At 40.4% G+C, this 9,092-nt stretch overlaps 1 long non-coding RNA gene across 2 annotated transcripts; it reads left to right on the top strand.

The window, feature by feature from the left end:
* The first annotated feature begins 3,496 nt into the window (after positions 1-3,496).
* Positions 3,497-5,734, top strand: LOC124328479. 2 transcript variants are annotated; one of them, XR_006916310.1, is made up of 7 exons: positions 3,497-3,509; positions 3,577-3,743; positions 3,808-3,998; positions 4,072-4,197; positions 4,261-4,518; positions 4,597-5,077; positions 5,150-5,734. It is a non-coding gene; the product is annotated as an uncharacterized LOC124328479 (long non-coding RNA). The 2 variants fall into 2 exon arrangements; XR_006916309.1 differs by lacking the exon at positions 3,497-3,509 and having other exon boundaries at positions 3,545-3,743.
* Positions 5,735-9,092: the final 3,358 nt, after the last annotated feature.

Below are 9,092 nucleotides of genomic sequence, written 5' to 3'. Positions count from 1 at the left end.
ATATGACAAATTTTTTATATAATATGAAGAATTTTTAATGTAATATAACAAATTTTTTAGTATGATATACAACATTTTTAATGTAATGTACCGAATTTTTAATATAATATACCTTCGAGTACCTGGCAGTAGTTCTTACTGTTAACTCGTCTCTTATTACGATTGTGGTTGTATACCGCCCTCCTGCCTCCAACTCTGGATTATTTATTGAAGAATTCTCCACCCTTCTTGAAATCCTGTCCACCTACCCAGGGCGTATCCTGATCGTGGGTGACTTCAATATTCACGTTGATGATCCATTAAATCCTGCGGCTGCTAAATTCTTGTGGTTTATCGAGTCGTTCGACCTGCTTCAGCACGTTTCCGGCTCTACTCACGCCAGCGGCCACACTCTTGACCTGGTGCTCTCTCTTTCGTCAGATGATTCTGTTGCAGACTGCTACACGTCTGACCCGCTGAGTGACCACTCTGTGGTCCATTGGGTGGTGAGAGCCCACCGACCATGTCGCCCGTTTAAACCTGTGTCATTCAGGAAGCTGAAGTCGATTGACATGGATAGCTTCACCGCTGACATTCTCGATCTTCCACTGTTTCAAGCACCATCTGACGATCTTGAGGGCTTACTTCTGCAGTATAATACTGGTCTTGCTACTGTCCTTGATGCACACGCCCCGATGGTCTACAGATCTTTCGCCGTTCGTCCTGATAATCCTTGGTGCTCGGAGGAGATTTTGGCTGCTAGGAGGAGACTGAAACGCTTGGAGAGACTATGGCGTAGGACAGGTCTCCACGTGCACTATGAAATGTTCAACGATGCCTGTCTGTCGCGAAACAAGTTGATTCATGAGGCTAAATCTACCTTTTTGGTCTCTAGAATCAATGAAAATCTAGAGAAGAAGTCCCTCTTCAAAGTCGTTGATTCTTTTCTGATCAAGAAGCCCCAGTTGGCCCTGCCCAACCATGACTCACTTCCAGAACTGGCGGAACGTTTCAGCGCGTTATTCACCGAAAAGGTGAACAACATTCGCGTCGCGCTGGAAGTTTTGGCCTTCAATGTGGTACGTGACTTTGCACCTTATCGGGGTAACTCTTTCTCGGTGTTTAAGCCTGTGAGATCCTGGTTCTCATCAAGTCGTGCCCATGTAAATCTTCATTGCGTGACCCCGTGCCGTCATTTCTCGTCAAGGCCGCGGCTGATTTGCTTGCTCCTCCAATTGCTGCCCTAATCAATCGTTCCCTTGAGCTGGGCATCTTCCCTGCTGAGATGAAACTGGCTTTCATCTCTCCTCTGCTGAAGAAACTTGGGCTTGATCCTGATGTTCTGGGCAATTATCGCCCAGTTTCTGCCCCTTCGTTTGTTTCGAAGCTTCTCGAGCGTGTGGTGGCCAAGCAGCTCATTGAACACCTGGATACTCAGTCTCTCTATGTGCCAGTGCAGTCTGCCTATCGCTCCTTTCACTCGACCGAGACTGCCCTTCTCAAGGTTCTCAACGACATTCTTTCATCTATTTATCATGGCGATTCCGTCATCTTGGTGCTTCTCGACCAAAGTGCCGCCTTCGACCTCATTGATCACGAGATCCTCTTGAATCGCCTCTCCACTCAATTTGGAGTAACTGGTGTTCCGCTGTGTTGGTTTGAATTGTACCTTTCAGGCAGGTTGCAGTCTGTTTGCATTAAAGGTGTGTGTTCTTCACCTGTCCCTCTTCAATACGGTGTACCACAGGGATCCGTTCTTGGACCGGTTCTCTTCACACTGTACATCAGTCATTTACACGAGATCGCAAATAGTTTCAACCTGTCTGATCACTACTATGCTGATGATGCCCAGCTCTACCAGTCATTTCGAGCAAATGAACAAAACGCGGTCTACTCAACGCTATCTGCTGCCATTTCTGAGATTAAGTGTTGGCTATCGCAAAATTTTCTTAAACTAAACGAGGAGAAGACGGATGTTATTCTTCTTTCCTCGGCAAGCTCCAAACATCCACCTGAGGGCACCTCACTTGACGTTGGCGGCGCCCTCGTCCCAATCTCCGATGGTGTTCGTGACCTGGGAGTTATCTTTGATCCTCATCTTACGATGGCCCCACACATTCGTTCATCATGTAAGAAGGCGTACTTCCATCTCCGCAGAATCGCTCGAATTGGGAAATTCTTGCCACGCCTAGCAGTCAAGCAGCTCGTCCATGCTTTCGTCATCTCTCAGCTTGACTATGGCAACTCCCTGCTTGCTGGTCTTCCTGACGTTCGTCTTGACGGGCTACGCCGTGTACAGAACTCTGCTGCGCGACTGATCACCGGGGCAAGGAAGTTCGAGAGCATCACCCCCCCACTTACGCTCTCTTCACTGGCTGCCGATTCGTCAGCGCATCGATTTCAAGATCGCAGTTCTGGTTCATCGTTGTTTACATGGTTCTGCTCCTTCTTATCTGGCTGAACTGATAATTCCATATTGCCCGCCTCGTGCTCTTAGGTCTGCCTCCCTCTACCAACTGTATGTTCCAGCTTCTCGCTTAAAATCATATGGTAACCGTGCGTTCTCGGTGTTTGCTCCTCGACTATGGAATTCCCTCCCTCTCTCTATCCGCTCTGCTCAGTCCCTTGGACAATTTTGGTCACTTTTAAAAACCCACTTGTTCAGTACTGCATTTTCAAATTGAACTCTTCTGTATCTAGTCTTGAGCCCACAGCGCCTTTGAACAATTTTTGTAAAGGGCGCTATATTAAATTCAATACATTATTATTATTATTATACCAAATTTCTTAAAAAATATACAACATTTTTAATATAATACAAATAAAATTTTTTTAAATAATTTTTTCTTTCAACCTTTAAGTAAACAAGTAGAATTTTCAATGTCATATACAGAATTTTTTCTGACGAAAGATGTCGTGGCAAGACAGTTTAAGGAAGGCATTCGACTGCTGTAAAGTTAACATTTTCACATGTGGTTTATTTAAGATTTCTTCAACAACCATAATCATCGCGTAAGATATTCACCCACTCCTGCCTCAAATTATTACAATCTAAAGATCTCTACTGTTTAGTTTCTCATAAAAATGGACTACGAAGATTTGAAAAGAGATAAAGAGATCCGCAGAGAAAATGCACTTATAAGCACGCTGTGCCCTGTTTGCAAATTGCAATTCAAAGTGGACACTGTTATACCAAAACGATTGAGCTGTTCACATTTACATTGTCTGAAATTTCCCGTAGGGATTCTGTACAGGTTTTTTTGTATACGGGAGGAATTTTGCACACACGGAGGGTTAGTTCGAAATTTCAACAAAAGATGGCTTTGTGATTTACTTTTTCGGCAAAAGATGGTGGGTCGGTCGAATGTTTCACAAATGTCACCAATAGGTGGCTCTGATTTCAAATTTCACCAATAGATGGCGGCTTTGATTGGGGTGAGTTTGAACTACGCGCTTAGAAGTTTCCCCTCTCTATGCTACCTAGTCGAGTCGAGTTCGAGCATGTATCTTGCTTGAATCGGCTAAAACCGGTAAATGTTATTAGCAAATAGCCAAATAGCTTCTGTTTATATCATGGTTTATATACTGCCACTCCAGCCACCAGCCAACTATACTCTCCAGCCGTCAGCGTCCAGCCATTAACATTTATCCAGAAATACAGTGAATCACAAGAAGAGTGGCTCACAGAATTTGCATTTCAGGGAAGTGTACTAAATTTGAAAAACTATCCGTCACATCCAGATTCCTTCAAGGAGGAGAAAAATGTAATGTAAAACTGAATCAAATAGTTTTTTTAAAATCAGAAGTTGATCAAAATTTGTTTCTTAGTGGTCGTTAAATTGGACAAATCAAACACAGGCTACAACAGCTGGATGAATTTTAAGAGCATGTGAGTGAACACAAGGTACTTTTGAGTTTTGATGGTTATGACTTTGTCTCATGAGTTACACAAATTAGTCATGAACTCCAACAGGCCTGGGATTTAGATCAAAGAGTCAAAGCCCTAAAAACTAATTCAGGTATTTGTCTGTTGAAAATGTTTATAAAGTTAATTTATCGCTCATCAATATTTATGTTTTTATTCTTTTTCAGTGCTCTATTATTCTGTTTTAAACTCACCCCTTTGCTTTTTATCTGAGCAAATTTGTCCTCATTACATATATTCTTCATAATTTTGGTTAACTGGTTGTTTGAAGGCATTGCTGATAAAGTTATTAGGTAAAATTTAGCCATGATATTCTTCTCGGAAACAAGTCTAATTGTCTTATTTATCATCTATAGGCTTGTTGGTTTAGGAAATTGGATACATCTACACTGGTTTCTCCCAGTATTGGCAGTGAGAAAATGTCTGGGAAACCACTAAGGGCAAGATCAACAACTGTGAAGGAATGGATCAAGGCGTTGGCCCATCATCTATGGCATGTCATTTCCCCGGTTGGGACCATCACCTTGCTCGAGTACGAGGCCTCTTGTGGAATATCGTCAAATCTCTGCCAATGAGCCATCTCCTTCCTATTCATCAACATGTACTTCGTTGAGGTAAGCCGTTTATCTCGCCGTTTATTCGTTGATTAACCATTGGAACGGCCATTTAGATTTTAAAATTTCATTTTTCAGAGACTTGGAGAGTTGGAAAATTGTAGCCTCTGGCATTAGGCCATTTTTGTCGCGATGCATTTGAAATCGTCACCATCTTTTGCGTTTGTCGCGTAGCGTTTGTGGAAGACATCCTCGGCCGTCATATCGGACAAGAAAAATACGAGCAGTGCGAGCGTTTCCTCGTCGAAAAACTTTGCGTTCCGTCTCAGTGGATTGATAAATGTCGGGCAGTTAAGGCGCTCTATGCGTTTCATCCGAAACTTCAGGCCACGTCCCTGCTTGCCGACCTTGAACTTTACAGCCAAGCACACGACGTAATTTGTGATGAACTTGCTCCGGAAGCTATCCTGTCTGAAACCTATCTGGAGTTAGAGGAACTCTTGGCTCTCTTGGCTGACCCGGAACGATTCAGTACGATTGCCGATTGGTACCCAATAGGGGCAAAGTTCATTGGAATTATATCGCAGTCGTAAAACACGTAGATGGAATTTAAAAGCAGGTAAGAGAATACTTTGTTTTTTTCTTTCTTTGATTATGGCCATATCTGTAAATTGAAATTCGTTTCACGCAGGATAATTCCAGTGAAAAGGAAATGCAGCTATAGAATCTCTGCAAGTTGGTGTCCTCTCTTCTCGTATTCTCCACCAAGCATAGGCTTGTTCGCGCGGAAATAGCCCAGAAAGCGGCTTAAATTTTTAAAAACATTATTGGACTCCAGTTAAAGTTGCTTATTGAAGTAAAAAATTCCTGGTCATTTTAGCTCAAATTTATTTGATCTCTATTAGTCGGTCAGCGCATCAGAGGAAATTGTAGTTCACCCTCGTTCTGTCCTAATTTCATAACTCCGTCAGCTTCATGTGACGCAGGATTACTCGCTCTAAGAGCTTAACAACGTTGTTCGTGCGTACTTTCTCGAAAGTTTTGAATGTTCAAAAGGTGCCAAGTTAAAAAGATCCTGTATTTTTTTCTTTTATTTTAAAATTGTCCTCGGGATCGACTGTGAATTTGCGTCTTATACTCTTATGTAAACTAAACATTACTAACCCAAATCTAGAGCAAATGTCATAGGTAACACTTCAACCCTCGCCTTATCGTGTCATAGTGGATGTATTAAAAAAGGACTGAATAACGCGTGAATAAAACTGTGTTAATTTTATTTTTTTGTTTTTGCTAATTTTTATTTTTGGCCGCTCGGCGCAACCAACGGCTGGTGGCTTTTTCAAATCTTAATTAGAAACAGAACAAAAACAAAGATATATGTTAAAGTCAAATATCTTCTAATTCCATATTGCTAATAATAAATTTTGCTGTAACTTAAGCCTTAAGCTTTAAAAAAGTGCGACGCGGGGTGGCGACTGAAAGTCGCACACCTAATGATTCACAGATATTCATTGAATGTTCCGATATGTTTGATTGATATCTATACTAAAAAAGTTAAAGTATCACGTTAATTTAAGCGATAAACGAAGCACGAAGGGGGGGGAGGGCGGGGTTGGCGGGCGAAGCCCGCCACCCAAGCCCCCCCCCCCCCCTCCCACTCCTGATTCACTATACCGAATCAGATTCAATTGCATTTCATGTTTACTTTTGCTTTTTTAATGTTTTAATTGATATTTCCTACGGGAACCTCGCAAACCGGAACGGGGTGCCAGCATGCTGTAATGTATGTATTATTTTCAATGCTATTTTTTTATAAATTTTCTTATTCTAACACTTTTCTTTTTCCCATTCACACAGAAAATGTTTATTCAAAGTCGGGCAAATATTTCATGTGGTGTTTGCAGAAAACTGACAAGAATTGAACCCGGAAAGTCTGTTGACGAGTCTTTGGAAAGTGACTTAAACTGCCTTGATTTAACAACTGGATTCCAAGAACTACATTCAGATCTCGTTTCAACACAAGACAACTGCGTGTAGCTCGGCAAGAACGAGCAGACTTTTTACAACAAAGAAATGCGGTTATTGACCAACAAAACCAGATTGAGGATGCCTGCCAAAAAGACAAGGAAAATGAGGCAGCCAAGATATTCAAGAATTCCAGGCAGTCTAGAAGTGCTGGTTTCACGAACTGTGCTGCTGTTGATGTGCCCAGCAGCAGCAGCGATGACAGTGATCATGAGAAAGCGCCACCAAAGAAGGCAAAAACAAATGTGCCTTTGAAATTGGAACCCACTAAAGACTCTTCCCCATTTAGTTCTCCGAAGGCCGAACTTGAATTCCGGATTTTAAAAAAAATGTGAGGATAGATGTTAAATTTTTTATTTTGATGTTGTTCACTAACTGTCAACTATAATTTTTTTATCTATGCTTTGCCTTGGGAAATTGTGCGCCATCACTGTTTGCGGTGTTCCTGATTTTTTGAAGAAGCCACAGCCAAATGAATATGGTCCGTTGGCGCTGATCCACCTGGGGAAGAAAACTGATATTCATATTCCAGATGGAAATGGGGAAGACATTTATAAGTTTCTAATCAAGTAAGAAACAATACAAGACAATAATTGGAATATAATTTCTCAAAATTTTTCTTTTTCGACCTGTAGGATGTTTAATCCCCTTGAAAAAAAATTTAGAGTAGAGAACGCATATTTGTCGGTATGCACCCTCAAATCAGGAATTGGGGGGGGGGACTCAATCAAAGGCTATTCATCTTATTTCTAATTCTTGTCCGAATTCAGAAGAATTTAAGGTATGATTAATGTAAATGTTCTTTTAAGTAAATTATAAGTGCACTACTTGGTAAAAAATTTTATTAGGATGTCGGCAAGAACATCTTTTTGGTTCCGTTCAATAATCATTTTGATTATTTTCTGCCAACGCCACTCACTGTTAAATGTAACGTCTGTGACGAGTCAATTGATCCTATGATCATGGACATGCATAAAGCTGTATGCGTAGCTGGGGCGTGGGGTTACGAGGGTGCAGCCTTCGATGCCAATGATTATTAATTTACTATGTCAGTAAATTGAGATCTTTTAATGAATCATTTGTTTCTCCCACCTATTCAACTTCTAATGGCCGCTGCATCTTTGCAAGAAAAGGACCATATCACATACAATCAAACCAACATGGTTTCAAAATGAAATGTTATTAGTACCCCTAACTAACAAAATCTTTTGAAACTCCTTGAACCATTGTACGATTTTTCTCCTTTTCTTCAAATAGTCACTAAAAGTAATTGTTGAACTGTGATCGTGTATTAAGAAATCTGGCACTCAACTGATACAACTATGTTAACATTTTCCTTCGTGTACTTTCTGTAATAATTCATTCGTTGATTATTCCTAACCTCCCACCCCATTTCTTTCACCTGGAATATACAGAATGTTAAAGCTTTTAATTGTTTAAAAAAATGTGAGGCGTCATCCACGTTCACTTGAAGTTGCATTACTACAACGTTACCCAACAACTGAGAAATCAGACGTCGACATGACATCTTTCATCATCGTTACATTTTACCATTTTTGGCCCCTTCAAAGCAGTAGCTGACATTTTTTTAACACGCGAAGGAGGTACCTTTTTTTCTTTCCGTAGCCTTTATACTTTGTATCTCAGTTTAATCGTTAATAGTTAATAGTTTAATAGCTTAATCGCATCACATAGTTTTCGAATCTGGGTCCATACCTTATCTTTATTGTTATGGATCACGATCGCTACGTAGTGCAGCAAGGCATTCGACGAAATGGGAATGACGAACAGGGAGTATTGATGGATTTGGTAGGATCGTTTATTTGGCACCGTAATGGAACTCAGCCAAATGGCACCGAGAGGTTAGTAAAGATTAAAGAAAATCCCATTTTTCTATCGATCAGTATGTACAACAAATAACTTACGGAATCGATAAATTTCAAAAGGTTCAAGTGTTGCCGCTATAATTCACACAATTGTCGAATTTATTTGACACGAGACAGAACAGGGTATCATACAAGTGGAGCAGCGAAGCACACCCATGAACCTGAAATTGTAAGAATACCAGAACTTGCATTTATAAATTACTGCTAAATATTTAAAATTGTTTCTATTTATTATGACTTTAATTAGATGTTTGCTGAGTCATTAATATTAATGACAAGAACAACGCAGAGTTTATGTGCATTGACAACAAATGTGAACAAAGAGAAATGCTTGGAATTTCACGGACGATATCCACAACCAAGAATTCTAATTTCAGATTACGAGCTAGCAATATTGCAAGCTATGGCTGTTCGTTTTCCCAATGCCCAAAGTCGTGGGTCTGTTGGTTCCATTTTTGCCAAGTAACTTATATAATTTTTTTTTTATTCCGCATACATTTTTTCTTACAATAAAAAATCTAAATTTATGTGATTAATTAAGGCAATTCTGCGAAAAGTGGGGTCAATGGGCCTCATTACAGAGTATCGGAGAAATCAAGAAGTGAAGACTTTAGCTAAAATGGTAATGGCGTTGGCACCTCTGTCGGGTCACTTAATTCGAATTGGCTTTCAGGCAAGGAAAATAGCATATCTCTGAAAATTTTATTTCCTTATTGTTAAGAT

Source organism: Daphnia pulicaria, chromosome 1 (genome assembly GCF_021234035.1).
Source record: "Daphnia pulicaria isolate SC F1-1A chromosome 1, SC_F0-13Bv2, whole genome shotgun sequence".
NCBI classification, from domain to species: Eukaryota; Metazoa; Arthropoda; class Branchiopoda; order Diplostraca; family Daphniidae; genus Daphnia; species Daphnia pulicaria.
The sequence above is the reverse complement of the archived record's forward strand: the minus strand, read 5'-3'. Positions and strand labels throughout refer to the sequence as shown.